Below are 20717 nucleotides of genomic sequence, written 5' to 3' on the forward strand. Positions count from 1 at the left end.
GAAGGCCTGACACACGTGTGGAATAGATCAACAGTAAATGAGCCAAGCAGAAGCAAGACGATGCCAGGAGTGATCAGGAGAGGAAATGATGCTGCAATGTGATGGGACATTTTAGATTATAGGAATTAATTCTCTTCTTTTAAAAAATAAGGATAGTAGCCGCTTTATCTTCTTCTTCCTTCCTGACATGCAGATTTTTTTGTGTTTGTATTATCATTTATAGGGAGCTCTGATGGCCAAGTGATACGGAGCTGCACTGACAACCCAAAGCCAACTTAATCCACCGACTGCTTCATGGGAGCGAGTTCCCTCCTGCACGGTTTACACAAGCCTCTGAAACCTGCTGGAGGGCCAGCTATGAGTCAGTTCTGACAGCAGAACATAACAACCACCACCTCTAGTGAGAGTGTGTACTGTGGCATTTACACACAATTATTCTTCTCACGAAACCCCTTGTCTTCTTTCTCATCTGAAATCCCATCGTCATTATTCACAAGTACTGGAGTAGCAGAGGCCCAGTGCTGTCCACCGTCATAAGTGACATGCCCTCCCTCCCAGATGCCCACGAGTCCTTCCTTTAGTTTAATTTTGCATTTAGAGTTTTTCTTTATTGTTGTTTTATATACAGAGGATGTTTATTTTCTTTCATTTTCAAAGCCTTCTCTTTTGGTTTTGTTTTAATAATTTTTTTTCTTTTCATTGTGATTTTAATGAAAGTTTACAGAAAAGTTAGATTTTCATTCATTCACTGTTGCACATTTTATCCTGTCTCCCACCCTCACCCTCCTTCAGTTCACTTTTTAAAAAAAATATTCATTCACTGTTGCCTAATTACCTACCCCCTTCTCAGTCCTCTTTGTAATGTACCTCTTATTCTGCATTGAGAGTTCAGAGCAAAGGTTTCTAGAGCACAGGAGCCGACCCACCTGTTGCTTCAGTTCTTTCCTCACCTCTCCTGTCCTCTGTCACTGAAGGGGGCGCTATGGTGGCTCAGTCCCTACAGAGCTGCGCTGCAGGCAAAAAGGCCATGCATCTCTCTCAGTGGCTACTTGGGGGAAAGATGATCAAACTCTCCACGGAAAGACAGTCACTCCTGTGTGATTCATAGCATCTGAAAACCCGCTAGAGGGTCAGTCAAGAGTCTGTTCTGACTCGAGAGCGGTGACTGTGACTTCTGACTACATCACCAAATGTAAATCCACTCTGTTGTGACTTTCTCTCCTTCAGGCTCAACTATGTCTTCTGTGTTGTCTTCTATACCGACTGGAAGCCTCTAACTGCTTCCAACTGGTCTGGACTCTGGAATTCTCATGATGGCTGGGCAGCACCCCAGTCCATGCCCACAGCTCTGTCCTGCTCAGAGCCCGCGAGCGGCCCCCATATCCCAGGAGGACAGGATGCACAGTTCCCTGTGGTCTATCACTGGGAATTCTCCTAAGCAGTATTTCCTGCACACATTCCTTAGAGTTAGGAGCTCTGTGAAAGAAAACGAAAAGGTGTCCCTGCTCCCAGCTCCCAGCACCCCAGAAGTGGGGCCATTACCAGACTTCACTTGCTATCCTGAGCGAAGGTGCAGAGTTAGCCTCACGCAGGCCACCTGACCCCTCCAGTTTCTTAACTCCTGCCGTTGGCCCAGGTGGGAGGCAGGACAGGCGGCCAAAAGGCCTGATACTTGGGGCTGAATCCCGACCCTCATCAAATGTCAGCTGACACAGGGAGAGTGCTTGGCCTCCTAGTCTTTGGGTTCCCACAGAAAACGAAGATACACAACCCGATCCTAACAGCGTCCCATCCCTAACATCCAAGATACTCTCAGCAGAGGAAAGCTCCCCCATCCTCAGATGGACCCTATTCCAGCCTCTAACCAGGGCTCACCAGGGGAGGCTGTGTGGAGGGGTGGTCAGGGCTTGCACGTTTCCGGGGAAAGAGAAGTGCAGACTTGACCTCTTCCCCACTGAGGCTCTGAGCTGCCCAACCATGACACTGACCGCTTGGTCCTTGGAATAACCCTGTTCCCTAGGGAGATTGAGGTTAATTAGAACAAGCTACACCAACCCATTAACCCAAGAGCTCTGGCAGCAACACTGGATAATTCTAATTTACAGACTGAGCGGCTCCCGGATGCTGCAGGTGGGCCTGTGGGCAACCTCAGATCCCCTTGATGGCCAGGGGCCTCTGCCCTGGCTTTCCTTAAAAGGAGAGGACCAGGTGGCAGCTGTCTAAGTGGGCAATGAGGAACCTGCAGAAAGCATGCTGCAGGTCCTGCTTTCCACTCTGATGGGTGTTCTTCTCAGGTAAGAAGGAGAAGGGGACAGCTCCCAACGACCATGTAGGTGGAGAGCACTGCCTGCTTGTGAAGGGACAAACTGCCCAGTAATATTTCAGGGAGGAGGCTGTGCATCTATAAACGAAATGGGCCAGCCACCAGACACACCTCTCCTGAAGAGTCACTCACTCATTCAAGAAACAGCAAAGGTTTGGCCTAAGGCCGGGCAGTGAGGACAGGAACTAGCCCCTCCCGCCGACATGGAGGGACACAGACCATGCTGCTGCCCGATGCAGCCTCAGTATCTCACACGGGGACAAGGCAGCACAGCAGGTGTGCGGCAGAGGTCTGCTGAATGACTGAGTGATTTCCACCAGCCCATGGAGAACACAGACGCGCCCAGGGCAGGCGCACTCAGCTAGACCTCAGCACACTGAAGACGGTCGAGCCCGATTGGTCCTGCTGTCACATCTGTACTGACAAGGGCTTCACTACAAGCTAGTAGTGAGCTCCTTGTTCTTTTTATTCCTAAAACCCAGTGCTCCTAGTAATACACGTGCCATGGGGTTGGGTTAGGAACTATAGGGGGACAGAACCCTCTAGGGGGTCCCTACTCGGCTCTCTGGACCTACAAAGCCATCATGCAGGACCTGGTGCTCATGGGCGTCCAGCCTTCCACTCCCCCTCAGGAGCAGGTCTCTAGTCACCCGCCGAAGTGTCCTCTTCCCAGGAGCAGAATCTTTAATCACCCCTCAGAGATGTCCCCTTCCTGGGGGCAAAGACTTAAGCCACTCCCCCAGCAGCATCGCCTTCCCAGGCCAGGTGCTCACAGGACCATGAAGAAGTCACTTTTCTTAACTTTCTACTGCTCCAAGAAGGAGGATGAGTTTCCAAGGCCAGACTGGGGACCCCCTGTGCTACCACTCCTGCCCCTGCTCAGCTGTCCACTACTCAGTCATGCTGCCCAGTCCTCAGGCCCTGACCCCAGAGTTCTCCTGCTCCCTGACTGCTCTCCATTCCCACTTCCCTTCCGCCTAGTGACATTCTCACTCGCCCAGCTTACACCTCAGGTGGGTCCCCCAGCTTGTCCTCTCCCAGCTGGCTGAAGCCTTAACTCATCCCCTCCATCCAGTGTGTGTGTGGAAGACAGGTATGGCCACCCATTCTGAGGGGTGTCCAGGGTGGGCCCAAGAGTCCAAATGCTACTTTGGCTCATTTGTGCTGTGCAGCCTCAGGGCCCGCTACTCAACCTCTCTGAGCCTCCATTTCTCATCTGCAAAGTGGAATCAGGCACACCTTCCTGTCAAGGTTGTGGAGAAGATGAAATGGGTAAACACTGTCACACGCCTGGATCAGAGTCTTGCACACAGGGATCAATGCTATTGTTGACTGAGTCAAGTCTACTCACACCAGCCCAACGTGCAACAGAACGACACACAATCCAGGCCTACGCTGAGCCCACGTGTGCTGCTAGCCACTGTGTTCACCCCCTCACTAACAGTCCTCTTGGCCACCGACTCCATCAAGCAGAATATTCTTCTCCACGATCGCTGATTGCTCCTGATAACATCCTTTGCAGCTGAAGATATCATCCTGTTGTATTTCTTCCAAGGTCAGTATGTTTGTCCCTTTGGCAGTCCATGTTGTTGTCATGAACCATCAAGTTGGAACCAACCCAGAGCTGACCCTGCAGCGGGTTTTCTGAGGCTGTAAATAGACTGAGGAGACTGCTCATCTTTCTCCAGCGGAGCAGCTGGTGGAACTACGTGCCTTTAGGCTGGCAGTGCAACTCCTCACCACTGGGCCATTTACTGTCAACCAGAACCGAGGGTTATCAATTCTTCTCTGGTCTTTCTTATTTGTTGTTGTTGTTGTTATGTGCCACCAAGTCACTTGCGACTCATAGCGACCCTATGTACAACAGCCCTAAACTCTGCTCTGTCCTGTGCCGATCGCACCATCTCCGACACACCCTCCTGATTACCCCAGTCACTGAATCAATCCACCTCATAGAGGGCCTTCCCCTCCCAAGCATGATGTCCCTCACCAAGGACCAAACCCTCCTTACAACATGTCCAAAGTATGTCAGATGAAGCCCCAGAATCCTTGCCTCCAAGGAGCAGCCCGGTTTAACCCTCTCCAGGATCAATCTGTTTGTTTTCTTAACAGTCCATGGTACATTCAATACTCTTCTCCAGCACCACAGCTCAAAGACATCAATTCTCCTTCTATCCTTCTTAGTTTTACACACATATGATGCCATTAAAAACTTCTCTTTTTCTCTATTTCTTACCACTGTCAAGTTGGAACAAACTCATAGCTGACCCACCAGTAGGTTTCCAGGTGCTATAAATCACAGAAGAGACTGTCTACTTTTCTCCCATGAACCAGCTGGTGGATTTGAACTGTCAAAGAAGCACCACCTTTGGATTAGCACTGTCTATGAACAAGATAAATGTACATCTTCGTTTTTTAATTTTAAAAAAATGTTTATTGTGGTTAGGGTAAAAAATTTGTTTGTTATTGTTATGTGCCATCGAGTCTCTCGTGACTCATAGGGACCCTACGTACAAGAGCTCTAAATGCCGTTCTATCCTGTGCCAACCTCACCGTCTCAAACACACTCATTCCCACCACTCCACTCACAGACTCGACCCATCTCATCAAGGGTCTTCCTCTCCTGCACCGTCCCTCCACTCTCCCAAACATGATGTCCCTCTCCAAGGACCAGTCCTTCCTTGCGACATGCCCAAAGTATGTCAGACGGAGCTTCAGAATCCTTGACTCCAAGGAGCATTCCAGCTTCACCCTCTCCAGGACAAATCTGTTTGTTCTCCTAGCAGTCCATGGTATATTCAGCATTCTTCTCCAGCACCGCATCTCAAAGGCATTAATTCTCTTTCTATGGTCCCTATTCACTGTCCAACTTTCCAATACATAGCACGTAACTGTGAAGACTATAGCCTGGACCAGGCGCACCTTAGTCTCCAGCCTGACATTGTTGCTCTTCAGTCCCTCTTGAGAGGTCTCTCACAGCTGACTTTCACAATGCAATTTGTCTCCTGATTTCCTGGCTGCTGTTACCAAGAGTGTTGACTGTGGAAACAAGTAAACTAAAACTGTTAACTATCTCAATCTCTTCACCATCCATACTGATGCTGCCAAATGGCCCAGTGGTGAGAATCTTTGTTTTCTTGATGTTGCACTTCAATCCATATTGAAGGCTGCAGTCCTTGACCTTCTGCAGCAAGAGCTTCAGGTCCTCCTCAGTTTCAGCAGGCAGGGTTGTGTCATCTGCATAATGCAGGTTGCTAATTCTTCCACCAATCCTGATGCCACATTCCTCCTCGTACAGCCCAGCGTCTCAGATGATCTGTTCTGCATACAGATTGAAAAGGTATGAAGACAAAACACATCCCTCACGGACGCCCTGACTGATTTTGAATCATGTAGTGTCTCCTTGCTCTGTTCTGACGACTTGGTCCAAGTATAGGTTTCACATTAGCACAATCAAATGTTCTAGGATTCCCATTCTTCTCAGAGTCAGCCACAGCTTGTTGTGATCTAGTCAAAAGCCTTTGCATAGTCAATGAAGCACAGACAGACATTCTTCTGGTATCCTCTGCTTTCTGTCAAGATCCATCTTACATTAGCTATAATATCCCTAGGACCTCTTCTAAATCCAGCCTGCACATCTGGCATTTCTCTGCTGACATATTATTCCAAATGTTTTTGGATAATTTTCAGCAGAATCTTGCTTGTATGTGATATTAATGATATTGTTCGATAATTTCCACACTCTGTTGGGTCACCTTTCTTTGGAATGGGAACATCCAAATCCTCCAGATTTCTTGGCACAACTTAGCACATCCAGGGCAGCGTCTGCTTGTTGAAATAAATCAGTTGGTACGCTATCAACTCCTGGAGCCTTGTTTTTTGCCAATTCCTTCAGAGCAACTTGAACTTCCTCCTTCATCACCATAGGCTCTTGCTCGTATGTTGGTTCATGAAATTCCTCTGTATCAGCCAATTCCTTCTGATACAGTGACTCTGTGTTACAGAGAAAATTAATTTTCTGTTCAACAATATACACACATTTTGTTTGGTGATATTGATGAGGCCTCACAACTTAGCAGCACTCATCCACATCCCTTCCAAACTTTCCCATTTCCATTCACCTTTTTTCCTGCTCCCACCTGTGTTCTAAGCTTTGTTTTGGAACAAATCCTGTCCTTTTGGTCTTGGGTTTCCCTGTTAAGGAAAACACTCTTCCCTACATGGGCCTGTCTATTGTTTGGCTTGTATGAGAGTTTAAAATCAGAGGTATCTGTTTGGATGTAAAGAGGGCAATCTAAAAGTGGGGCATTTTACAGTCTTGGCATGAAAAGAGCATCCATGGTGGAATCTTAAGGCTGCCTGTCCTAACAGCAAGGAATCCTGGTGGTGTAATGTGCTACCTGAAGATGTGTACATTCAAAGGCTGCATGTGCGCATGGGAGGGGACTGCCAATCCGTCCCCCAAGGAGCAGCTGACTTCTAAGTATGCAGCATGACACATCACACACACACCACCACCACCACCATCACCACAACCAACCCTGCTTGCTTTCACCTGTCCCTGCCACATGCTCAATTCCAGAACAGTCCCCTAATAACCGTTCAGGCAATTATGAACGGTGTTGCTGCTCCGGGGACACAAGGATGCATCCTTTCTGTTGTCCAGCAGAGCAGCCATTTTTCACTCTGTGACAAGGACAGTTCCCTGGTCTAGACCTGAATTTACGCAGTTTCTGCCATGTTGGTTATGGAAGGTTGAAAGCTGACCCCAGGGAGTGAAGTGAAGCTCAAAGATGAAGCTGGTTTCACAGAGGACACCGGGGTGGCACTCTGCCCGGCTGGTCACTGCCTCACCATCCCAGGGTCCAGTCAGTGTGTGCTTCCTTGGACCACGTGGCAGCCCCTGCACCCACCCCAGGGGCAGCTCCCAGGAGCCCAAGTGTGCAGACCCCTCCGCGCACGACAGGCCGGCTCATTACACATCAACGCAGGCTTCTCCCCCTGCAGGCATGGTGTGCCCAGGTCCTGTCTATTCTGCTGGTGGGACTGGGGTCAGGAGCCTCTGCTGACCTGCCTGCATTGCCAGGGGAAGTCCAAGTATCTCACAGAAGCAATTCTGGCCCTAGGCCCTGGGCCTCTGCAGCCTCCTGTGCACCCTCCTGGCCACCCACCTTTACAGGGGCGTCCCTGCTCAGGACATCTCAGGCCACTATACCCCTCCTCTCCACAAATGTGACAATCCTACGTTATGTACAAGGACAGTGATGCTCAGGACATCTACTGAGTAGCCTGTGGGCTCCAGGAAACACATGCTCAGAGGCTTACCCACCTTGTCCCTGAGCAAAGCCCGGCTGGTACTTCCTGCCCTCAACAGAGCATCAGTCTCACTGATCAATCCACGCAAAAATCAATCAATCAGAGTTGAAGGTGTACGTGAACTGTCCTATTAGTCTCACTCCACAGCTGCTTTCACAAAATCAGAGTTGTAAGAAAACCACAGAACATCACAGGGCAGCAAAGAGAGTTATTCACTATCTCTCAGAGAAACCTCACTGCTGTCGAGTTCATTCCTCCAGCGGTTTCCAAGCTGTAAATCTTAACAGGAGGAGACTGTCCATCTTCTCTCCTCAAAGCAGGTGGTGGGTTCAAGCTGCCAGACGTGCAGCGATTTGGTTGCCACACAGTATGGATTTCGCCCCCAGAGCTCCTTGCCCCCTAGGCTGCGGACTCAGGAAGGCAGATAGTCACATGCACTGGGATGCTGTGAAGAAACTGGAGCCCTTACACTCTTCCAGCGGTGCAAAATTAAAGTACAGCAGCTGATCAAACACTTCAACACAGAGTTACCCTAGGACCCAGCACTTCCTCTCTGAGGTAAAAGACATGAAAACACATGTCCACACAAAAACATGTCCATGGATTCACAGCAGCACTCTTTCACTCACTTTCAGTCTCTCGCCAAAATCCAGGAGCAAGCCAAGTGTCCAGCAACTGAAGACAGAATAAGAAATAAGCACAATGGAGGCGATTCATACTGTGGAACACTTTCACTGTAGAAAGGAAGTAAGTACTGACACAGGTCGCAGCATGGTTGAGCCTTGAACTCTTGATGCTGAGTGAACGGAGCCAGTCACAAAGGCCTCAGAGTGTATGGTTTCACTTACATGAAATGTGCAGAATAGGCAAATCCACAGAGACCAAAACCAGATTGTTGTTACTGCTGCCGTCATATGCTGTTGGGTCAGAACCGACTCATCACCGACCTTCCAGTGGATTTTCAGAGGATGTAGATCACACCGGAGGAGACTGTCAACCTTTCTTCCTCAGAGCAGCCCATGGACTGGAGCCTTGTGCCTTTTCAAGATGAAAACATTAACAACTTCAGTCTTGTCCCTTCTATCATGATGCTGGCTATTGGCCCCGTGGTGAGGATTTCTGTCTTTTTCAAGGTTGAGATATAATCCATACTGAAAGTGTAGTCTTTGATTTTCTGCAGCAAGCATTTCAAATCCTCCTCACTTTCAGCAAGTAAGGCTGTGCCAATGGCATAGCATAGGTTGTTAATTAGTTTTCTTCCGATCCTGATGCCACATTCCTCTTCATAAGATCCCGCTTTTTTAATGACATGCTCAGCACTATTTTTAGGGTGATGGAAAGGTTCTAGAATAAGATTGAGACTCTGATTCTGTGAATGTATTAAAAACCATTTAATTATACACTTTACATAAACTACATGGCAGGTAAAACATTTCTCAATGGGGTTATTTAATAAAAGTTCTTCATCCAAGCCTCGATGGGTCTGATGGCCTCCCTGGCAGCCCTGGGCACTGGGGCAAGCCTCTAAGGATGGGCTCAGCCTTGGACCTGGCCAGCAGGGGCCTGGAGGATAGGCCATGGCCAAGGCCCCTGGAGACTGTCCTCCGTTACTGTGAGCCAAGTCTCTGCCACAAAAGCTCATAGTAAACTGGATCAGATCCAACACATTCGTGGGAAGCAGCTGGCAGACTGGAGATTAAAGTGATTGCTGCTCTGTCAGTCATTCTTGAGCAGTAACTGGGGACCCCACCTGGAGCAAGGGACATGAAGAGGAACAAAGGTGTGTCCAGTGGCTGAATGGAAAGGAAATTAACATTGGGCTATCTCAGCAACGGGCCATTAGAGTCTGTCACCAAAACCACACGCCAGTAGTCACGACACACTCCCCACCTTCCTGCCTAATCACCCACCTACTGAGCCAACACGACCTTCAAAAGATCACATCTAGGGCCTTGTCTTCCTGTACAGCCTGGCCAGACCTTATTACCTCTTCCCTGGACCTCTGCACTCCCTCGTAAGCCCTTTACATCACAGAGTCCATGGGCTCAGTCCACTCCACAGCCAGGGTCACTCAGCCTCACTCCTGACCTTTGAAAGGCTAGTCTCTCTGACAGGGAAGGCCTCTGCTTCCATTTGCAGAATTATAAATTCTGGATCTGAGAGTCCTTCTCACCTTTCCCAGCTCACTTTGTTTGATGACATCATCCCTGCCAGTCTCAGGGAAGAGCGGTCACTTAACGGCTCTTCCATGTCCCAGGGTGACTGGCAGAACTCGTCCCAGAATACCCAGCACCCACCTCCAGCACCCTCCACACTGCTCACGGCACACTCGCCCAGGAGCTGGCCGGGACAGGACACGCACCACATGGCCAGCAGGAGGCACGTAGTGGGGCTTCAATCAGCCTGAGTTAGGACTCTCAGCCAAGTTGGCCTTGCTGTGTGTAAGGCGTTCTCTCCCAAGAGTCCTCCTTTCCCTGAGGAACAAGCCAGAAGCTCACATCCACACCTCCACTGCAGCCAGCGTGCAGCACGGGGCCTGCCGGCCAGTGAGAAGTACACACTGTGCAGAAATCCCTCCAGGAAGCCATAAGGCAAGGGATCCATCCCCTAGGGAAGTCACTTCCACAAAGGGGAGAGTCTAGTGGCAGAAAAGCCACTTTCGGGGGCTGCAATGGCAGAAGGATTTGTGCCCCTGTGGGAGCGTCTCCACAGAGCGCACTTAGAATCCCTCTTGAGGGCTGTGCAGCCTGCAGGCCCGATTCTCTAGCACCTCAACTGGTGTGAGGCATCTGACTCCCTTCAACACGTATTTTCCCTGCTTAGGCCACCAAGCACAATCTGTCTGTCTGTAAACCATGTGCCATGACTTAACACGGAATGTCCTCACCCATACTGGTTGAATGAATGAGTGGGTGCATGAATGAACATGTGTGCTCCAGGCCTGGCCCTGCAAGGACACCAGAGGGGTGTCTGAGGACCAGAGAATGAGCACAACTTACTGTGTGTTCCGGGTGAGCTTCCAGAAGCACGGGGAAGGAGGCCACTCAGACAGGACCAAACAGCAGAGACTTCACTGCCATCTGGTAAGTCAAAAGAAGGTGATTCGTGACCCATCTGTCCCCTCCCCAATGTCAGCAGGTATAGAGCACGAGACTGTCATAAAGAAAAGCTTAGTCTTACACAGCTCATAAGACCAAGCCCTCATTATAAGCCGAAAGAAAAGGAAAAAATGAGCCAGCCTGCATAGGGGTAGCTGCTGACCAGCAGGCCAGCCTGCGGGCACGGCAAGCCACATGTCAGCTGCCTGCTCAAGTCAAGGAGGACACACATAGTCTTAAGGAGTCGTCAGCTCCCTGAAATGACCACACCTAGGTCCAGCCCAGCCCAGGAGCAGCAACACTGCCCAATGTTCAGGTTCTAGCTACGGCCAGCCACGGTGATCATCATGAAGATAAGCCTCAGCCTCACTCAGAAATGCAAAAGGGAGAAATAAAGTTATGTAGAAAATTATTTATAAAAAAAAAACCCCAACACCCAATAAAGCCTGGATAGCTTTAAAGCTGAACAAGCCAGGAAGAGCACTTTGTACCCGGGAGACAGTTACTAAATGTGTCTTTGGGGACAAGTTGAGGGAGGCACCTCTCAGTACAGATAACAGACTGAAGGAACTCAGTGAGTTCAGAGACACCAGCATCCTGCTACATATGGGCAGTGAGCATGAGTGGCTTGGCTGCAGACTGCCTGCCTTCCATGCAGGAGCCCCAGGTTCGATTCTCAGCTAATGCACCTCACGTACAGCCACTCCTTGTCTGTCAGCACTGTGACAGGGGTTCAGCAGAGATTCTAGACAAAGATGGAGTAGGAAGAAAGGTGGGCAATCTACTTACAAAAACCCACCAAGGTCCACTGAGCTAATTGAGAGGATCTTGTTCCAGCAGCATGCTGCAGGCCCCACGAGGCTCAGGCCGATAGCACTAAGCTGGTCAGTGACCCACTCTGGCTTCACGGGGGGTCCTCTGAAATAAGACCTCCTGCTCCAGGGCCTGCAGAAAAAAACTGCTTCTTTATCCACTCTCACAACTGCAATCCCACTTTCTTTGATCCTTCCTTTACACAAATCTGAGGCCCAGTCTGGACACTGGGCCCCCTGCCCTTCTTGAATTATGTCCATGCTCCAACTAATCCCCTTAAGGCTGTCACACTCCGGAGCCACTGTGAACCCAATCTAATCATCCCAGGGCTAGACCCACAACGATGGACAGGCCCTGTGTCCCACAACCTGTCGAATTCTAGAAAATACTCGCTCCCTTTCAGGAGAAAGAAGAGGTATTCACTCAACACTGCAAACGTACTAAATACCACTGAACTGTTTCTTTTTAAATTGTTCACTTTATGCTACATGCATAAAAGCCACAATCTTTACATTCTATAGGAAAAGGATGGGCAATCTTCTCCCGTGATATTTACTGTTTCTTAAAACCTGCTGGAAGGTCAGCTATGAGTCAGCTCTGACTGGACAGCACACAACATTGCATTCAGGGATTTCTCCAAAGTACTGAAGAACCATGATGTCAGCTTAAAGAGTAAGATGCGCCTGATTCAAGCCGGGGTCTTTTCAGTCACCTACTATGCATCTGAGAGCCAGAAAATGAGTAAAGATCAACAAAAAGAAGCCTTTGAGTTGTGGTGCTGGAGAAGAGTGTTGAGTCTCCATGGGCTGCCAAAAAAATCCCAATTATGTCCTGGAGAGAAAGTCCAGCCAGAGTGCTGTTTGGAGGCAAGGATGGCAAGGCTTCATCTCACATACTTGGGCATGTTGTTAGGAGAGGGATGAACTCATTCAGCATTTCTTAAGCTGGAGAACTGAAGAACACATTTAAGCCTAAAGCTGTAATAAATAATTAAGGATGCTATGAGCATAATATTGACTGATACAGGAGGCATCAAAAGAAGATAGAAGGAGTACACACAGTTGTTGTTGTTGTTGTTGTTATGTGCCATTGTGTTGACTACAAATCATAGCTTTATGTCCAGTAGCTCTGAAGTCTGCTCTATTCTGAGCCAACCTCACGGTCTCTGACACACCTACCTTTATTATTCCAGCTACTGTGCCAATCCACCTCACCTGGGGTCTTCCTCTCCTGCGCAGTCCCTCCACTCTTCCAAGCATAATGTCCATCTCCGAGACTGGTCCTTCCTGGCTACATACCCAAAGGATATGAGATGGAGCTTCAAAATCCTTGCCTCCAAGGAGAAATCCAGTTTCACCCTCTCCAAGACAGACCTGTTAGTTCTCTCAAAAGTCTGTGATATGTTCAATATTCTTCTCCAGAACCACAACTCAAAGACATCAATTCTTTTTCTGTCATCCTTGATCACTGTCCAGATCTCTGATGCATAACAAGTAATTGCAAAGACCATGGTCTTCTGTATCAGGTGCATCTTAGCCTCTAGACTGAAATAATTGCTTTTTAGTACTCTGCAGAGGTCCTTGACAACAGATAGTTAGGTTTATAAGAGGTCATGGCACTAGAGACATTATAGCCAATGTGAGATGGATCATGGCTGAAAGTAGAGGGCACCATAGGAACATCTATTTGTGTTTCATTGATTGTGCAAAGGCATTTGACTGTGTAGATCCCAACAACTTGTGGCTAACCTCAAGAGAAATGGGAATCCCAGAACACCTTACTGTGCTCATGCAAAACCTATACCTGGACCAGGAGGCATCGTCAGAACAGAGCAGAGAAACACTGCCTGGTTCAAAATCAGGAAAGGAGTGTGTCAGGGATGCATCCTATCCCCATGTCTTTTCAATCTATTTGTGGAACAGATCATTCAGGAAGCTGGACTTCATGAGGAGGAGTGTGGCATCAGGACTGGAGGAAGATTCTCTGTGTTATGCAGATGGCACAACCTTGCTTGCCAAAACTGAGAAGGATCTGAAGTGTTTGCTGCAGAAGGTAAAGGACTGTAGTCTTCAAAAGAGACTGAAGTGCAGCATCAAAAAAACTAAGTTTCTCACCAATGGGCCAACTGGCAGTACCATGATGGATGGAAAAAAGATTGATGTTGCTAACAATTTTCGTTTACTCAGTTCCACAATCAACAGTCTTGGCAACAGCAGTGAGGAAATCAAAAGACAAACTGCATTAGGGAAATCTGTTGTCAGGGACCTCTCCAGAGTACTAAAAAGCAACAATGTCAGTGTAGAGAGTAAAGTGCACCTGATACAGAATGAACATGGTCTTCACATTTACTTGTTATGCATCAGAAAGCTGGACAATGACTAAGGATGACAGAAGAAGAATTGATGTCTTTGAGTTGTGGTGCTGGAAAAGAGTACTGAACATACCATGGACCACCAAAAGAACAAATAGATTTGTTCTGGAGAGGGTGAAACCAAGTTGTTCCTTAGAGGCAAGGATTCTGAAGCTCTTTGGACATGTGGCCAGGAGGGGCCAGTGCTTGGAGAACGATGTCATGCTTGGAAGGCTGGAGGGACAAGGCAAGAAAGTAAGACCCTGGATAAGAAGAACTGACAAAGTAACTGGGATAATGGAGGTTAGTGTGTCAAAGACAGTGAGACTGGCTCAGGACAGGGTAGGGTTCAGAACTCTGGTGCATAGGGTCGCTGTGAGTCATAGTCAACTCAATGGCACATAACAACATTATTCCTTGGAAAAGGACATCATGCTTGGAAAGGTGAAAGGTCTGCTGTGAAAGAAAGGCAGACCCTCAATGAGACGGATTGACACAATGGCTGGAGTAATGGAAACAAGTATATCAGAGATGATGATGAGGGAACAGGCTAGGACAGGGTTCAGATCTGGTGTTCACAGGGTCCTATGAGTCACACTCAACTTGACGGCACTTAACAACCACATCAATGCATTCTGTCTCAAAGCAGTTGTCTGTTTTGCCCCAGCTTGCTGTCAGGAGGGAACATGAACGATGACTGACAGAGTGAGATGCTCCCTGAAGGACCCCAGAGAAGAGAAAAATAACTGAGAGTAGAAAAGACCCTCTCTCACAGACCCCATGCTTCCTAAATCCACACCACCTAAATCAGAGAGCAGTTCTACTTTTGAGACACTGTTACAGATGCCCTCAAAGTTTACCCTACCCGTGAGTTCTGGCACCCCAGGATTCCAGAATCCCCAAGCTGAAGCACTCCGCACTTCACCCATAGACCAGCGCTTCTGAGGATGATGAGGTCCAGAGCAAGGCATTCAGGTAAATCAAGGACTACTTGTTGGACCCTGCGCTGAGTGTCAGGTCCTCGAGGGTCCTAGCAGTATGGTAGTTAAAGCACACAGCTGCTAACCAAAAGGTCAGTGGTTCAAATTCACCGTCAAATGCACAGGACAAAGATGTGGCAGGCCATTTCTGTAAACATGCATTGGGAAGTTTGGCCCTGTCTCCTCAGGTCACTATGAGACAGAATCACCCTGATGGAAAGTGGGTTTGATTAGCATCTCTTATTCTGATTTTGACCCAGGGTGTGGTTCAAGTGGTGAAAATGCTGCCATTACTCAAGGAATTAAAGGTTCAAGGTGCGTGGATGAATGAGCTAGTTCACTGGGAGGAGAGAGAAGACAGACGGAAATTACTACCATTTGAAAACTGCTCAGGCCAACAGAAACGTATGCGTTCCACGGAAATGAAGTCCCTTATCAGGGCAAGAGAAATTTTCAGTGACAAGACCGCACCGAGGCGGCCTTAAAGAAACAAGCTGCTTTTAAATCTGGTGGCAGTGAAGGGAGAGGGGGAAATGCTTTAAAAAAAGAAGTGCACAGAAGCTGGACAAAGAGGTTCCCAGGTTCTTGTGCTCTGCCCACACATGGGTGGAGATGGGAGGGGTCCCCCAAGGCAGTCCCTGAGTGGGATGGCCTGGGTATGGTCTGGGTCCTACAGGCAATGGGACTGAGTCAGGGCTGACCTGAGCAGCCCACCCTTCAGCAAATGCACCATGTGGAGAGCTGGACAGGAGGACGGCCTCCCCGACTCCAGTGACTGCTCCAATGCCAAGGCCTCCCCTGGTGCCCTAAGTAACTCTCACCCACCAAGGGCCAGGCTTCAGAAGTCAGCAGATTTCCTCCAAAAGGAATCTCAGATCATCGACTTTCACCATGCTCGCCCCTTGCCCCCAGGCCAAAGCATCTCTGGCACTTGTCTCCTAATTATCTGTCAATGGTGCTCTGGCTTTGCTATCTCTCCTTCAGCACATGGTAGCTTTGGGGTAGGAGAGGGGCTTTTAAACCATATCACATGGTGTCAACCCCTAGTCCTGCTTAAACACTCCAAAGGCTTTGCTGGTACTGAGGGACAATCCCCCCATCTCCTAGCTATCAGCGAGGAGGCCCCATGAGACCCTTCCACCAGACCTCCTGACCCTCCCAATCTTCCACATCTTCCGGCCTCTGGCCAAGCTCATCAGCACACAGAGGCCTTGTCTGGAGTCCTCTTTGTAGGTCCTCAGAGCTCCACCCACCATTTCGGCTCAGCCTCCAGTCCCTTCCTCTGAGAGGTTATTCCCCCAACTCACTCCCAGGGTCTCTTCAAGGAGGCTCTGACCTCCTTCCTTCCACCTGCAGGTCTCAGTTCCTCCTGACGATTACTGCAGAGTCAATTCTTCCCCAGACGCAGAGCCCTCCAAGTTCAGCCGCAGGGGGATGCTGGAGGTCTGGGAGATCAATACCGATCATTCAACACAGTCAGACTGCAGGGTCAGGATTTCATACGGGTCCAGGTAGCACCCTCTTCCCAGCAACCTCAGACTCCCTCCCTGCCAAGGACTTCCCTACACTGGGAAAACCACATGGGACTCTGATGGGATCCCTCCTGGCCATCGAGGTGGCCACACTCCAGTCTCCACCTTAGTGAAAACAGTAAGCCGACGTGCCAACAGGGCTCTGCTTCATTCATATTCATTATGACCATACGAACTGCCCGCTCCAGGAGTCCTGGAGGACCAGAGAAGGATGTGACAAATGGACTCATTAAGACACTGCATAATTCAAGCACAAGCAGACGCTGCCAAATACTCGGCGGGCTGTCCACTTAGGGGGAGACAACCCCCAAGTGTAGGGTGCTCCGTGCTAGCCCACGAGGGGGAGATGCCTGTAAATATAAAGCAACAGCACATGTTTAGTGCAGATCTTTCCTGGGAGGGCCCCACAGTCCTTTCAGGTTCACCCCATGAACACTTGCACCACTCTAAACATCCGGGGAGATTCTACTTTGGGGTCTTGTTGGTCTTGGATGGGTTTTGTTTGTTTTCTACCTGCAGATAACTGGAAATTTGCTAAGTGCAGAGGTCACTTGCAGGCCCAGGATCAAGGAACTGGGAGCTGTGCAGCCAACCCCCCCTCCAATCTCCTCTTCGAGCCCCACCAGCCCCTGCCTCGTCATTTCCCCTGGGTCACGTTTGGAGGCTGCTGAAGCGTTTACAGCACTTGCCTAATTTAAAATCTCCAATGGCTCCCAGGAATCCAAAACTGTGTTTCAAACTCTGATACCAGTGGGACCAGGAATCTGGTAAGTGAAATAACTGAACAGCCCACCATCCAGAGACACTGCCGGCCATGTTGCCAGATCTTTCCAAGCTTCCAAGTCAGAAACTTGAGAAGCACCATATGGGGAAGGTGGTCCGGGTCCCCAGACCTGGTTTGATGCCTGGGGCCTGAAAGACTGAGTGAGCAGCCCACAGCCCAGTCTGCTTTATCACCTCGCTTTCTGTTTTGTATCCCAGGTCCATGGACACCACACCCCCTATGTCTCAGCTCTACCAGAACCTGCCAGCCTGGCCAGCCTCGGAAGCTTTACTCCACGGCGCCTTCAGTCACTGTGCCCTGCTCTCACTCAAAGACACCTTGTGTCCCGTGTCATTGTTGTTGTGTACCATCAAGTTGAAACCGATCCAAAGCTGACCCTGCAACTGGATTTCAGTACGTTGCACAGAAAGAGACCGCCCATCTTTCTCCTGCACAGCAGCTGGTAGATTTGAACCGCCTGCCTTTGGCCTGGCAGAGCAACGCCTTACCACTAAGCCAGCAGAGCTCCTTTGCGTCCCCTGGATCCCCTTCAGATGCCACCATCTGTGAGGTATCCCCTGAAGAGTTCCACACAGACACCATAGCCCTTGGTCTATCGCTACCAGGGATCCTCCCGCATCCGCTGTGGGTCGGGCCTGGGAACCCCTCAAAGGCAGGGGCCTGAGAGCCCAGAGGAGAGGACGCCCTAATAAATGCACACTGAATTAAAAGTGACTAATTCACATTCACGCTTATTTTCTGGTCACAGCCCTGAAGCAGCGGCTGACGTACTCTTCTTGCGTGTTAACTGTCTCAGGAGCAGTTCCCTAAAAGGCACAATGTGAAGCGTGCTGAGGAGCAGAGATGCAGCTCGCTCCCCAGGTGTGAAGGACACTGCCCGCTGGGATGTGCAAGTCCCTCAACGCTTGGCTAAATCAGCCTCGTTGGGTGTCCAGCCAAATGACTGCTTCTCCGCACGTCCCATTTCATGCAGAAACAATGCATAGAGCCGGGCTGCCAACGCCGCTGTGCCTATTAATAGCCTCCAGTTATTGGATGCTTCGAGGCGCGGATCCCATGTATTTCTCCAGTTTCAGGACGGCTCACCAATCTACGAGGAGGGGGCCGGGTTCTAGAGAGAGAGCAAGGAAGGTCAAAGCCCCCAGGGTGAGCGCCCATGGCTCATGACCTGTCCTGACTGCAGTGGGAACAGGGAAGCTGGGGAAGGAGGAAAGGCAGGGCTTCTGAGGAGATGGCACTGTGTGTCTGGGATGCAGCCCTCTTCAGGGACCTGGTGGTGGGAGGATTCCCTCAGGACAGTGCCTAGAAGGTGGTCCAGCCTGGCTGTGGCCCCTGAGACAGAATGAGGCTCCAGTGCTGCCTGGCCCCAGGGGATGATTCCTGGTTCACAGCTCCAAGTATTTCCTCTGATTTCAGCTGAGAGAAAGAAGGAATCAAGGAAGCAGACAATCGAGCTCGCATGGTGAAGCTCAAGGCCCGGTGAAGGAGCCAGAGAGAGGGCATAGGATGGTGCGTTGCGCCCTGCCACACACACCAGATCCTCTCATTGTCTCTCCCTTGAGGCTGGGACTTCAAGTCCCTGACAGCTGAGTCCCACACCAATCCCTCTCTGTTGGCTGTCCTGTGGATGAACGTCTTCTTTTGCACCCAGGCCTCTAGGTTCAGACGCTGGTCAGTATGGTGTCCACGGCTACATGGTGCCAAATACACAGCTGTCAGACAGCGTTTCAGATCATACGGCCTGAGCCTGCCCACCCTGGCTGCTGGCATGCCTATGTTTGTCCCATCTGAAACTAAATGTCCACACCTACAGTAAGCACATTCTCCAAGGAGCAAGGATCTCACACGAATCTGGCAAGTGGGTGCGTGATGGAGAGGGGCACGTTTCTTTCTGCAGCCAGGAACCAGCCCCTGTCCAGAAACTCCGAGTCCCCACGAACACAGGAGGAAGCTCCAGCCTCAGCTCAAGGCCCCTGGAGCCTCAACCAGAAGAGCTGCCTGGAGCAGAATCAGAAGGCATGCTTAAGGCAAGCGTGTTTGTGGAGGGACTGACCTTAACATTCTCACAGGACTTCTCAGAGCTGTTAATAGGCTATGAGCTCAGTGACCTGCAGACAAGTGACGACATCATGAGCAGAGGTGACCCAGACCTACTTCTTTCTCCAAACGAGGCCCAGGGATGGCCAGTCCACAGCCACAGTGCACACTGAGATGGGCACCGAAACATTCACAATGATTTACCATTGCTGACACAGCCAACTCGGAACCATGTTCCGTCAAAAACACCAGTCCTTACTACCTATAACTTGGGAGGGACTGGCGAGAATTATGCTAAGTGAACTAACTCAGTCCCATAAGGACAAATACTGTACAAGACCATTATTGTAGACCATGTGCAAGGATACAACGGGGAAGAGGGAGGAGCAGAGGGATGAGGATTGAGGGGGCGCTTAATCATAGGGTCACACAATTTGATGGGTGGGGAAAGGGGTGGGTAAAGAAAAGGGGAAAGATCTGGTGTGAAAAACAATATATATGAACTTTCTAAGTAAATATGAACTTTCTAAGTAAACCAATATAAAATAAAAATTGCATTAAAAAAAACCAACCAAGTGGACCTGGGGGCAGGGACTGCATAACAATGAAAGAGTTTTACTTTTACTTTTCAAGAATAATGAATCGGAAGGGGGAGAGGGTGGACAGAGAGAAAAGTACAACAATGAATGACTGGAAACCCTAAGTCTCTATAAATTTTCATTAAAATTAATAAAAAAAAAGTTTGCACAAAACAAACCAATGCAAACAAACAAGCTCAGTTCAGGACAGACTAGAACAACAAAAAAGGATCTCTCATCAGAGAGTCTGAGAACCATTCTTCTAGAAGACTTCACAGTAGAAACTCAGGCAGGGGTGTGGTGGAGAGCCATAATCCTTCAGTCCCTGTGATTCCCAGGGGCAAGCTGGTGTGTAGTAGGCCTCCAGATGCTCCAACTACCCTGAAAGTCACCCCTCAATGCAACCCTGAAATGGAAAATAAACTTCAGTCACAGACTGCAAGAGGAAATGATAAAATGAAAGAACCTCAGGTTCAGAAGAGACCTGAGGGGTCTCGAAATGATGCAAAGTTAACACTCTTGGCTGTTAAACAAACAGTTGGAAGTTCAAGTGCACTCAGAGGCATCCTGCAAGAAGAGTCTTTGAGGTTCTGCTATTGTTACATGTGGCTGTGTATGACTCACAGTGAACCTATGAACAACAGATCTGAACCTTGCCCTGCCCCGGGCCATCCTCATGGTCTCTGATACACCTGAGCCCACTGCTGCAGCCACTGTGTCAATCCACCTGTTGAGGGTCTTCCTCTTCTCACTGATCTTCCACCTTTCCAAGGACTGGCCTAACAACATGCCCAAAGAATGTGAGGCAAACATGAGCTACTGCTGAAAAATCTGCCCCTGGAAATCTACGGAGCCCAGTTCTACTCGGACAAACGCAAGAACTTCAGGGGGGCTGCTGGATGGCAA

Source organism: Elephantulus edwardii, unplaced genomic scaffold, assembly GCF_000299155.1.
Source record: "Elephantulus edwardii isolate Elephantulus edwardi_28Jun2011 unplaced genomic scaffold, EleEdw1.0 scaffold00322, whole genome shotgun sequence".
Classification (NCBI taxonomy): domain Eukaryota; kingdom Metazoa; phylum Chordata; class Mammalia; order Macroscelidea; family Macroscelididae; genus Elephantulus; species Elephantulus edwardii.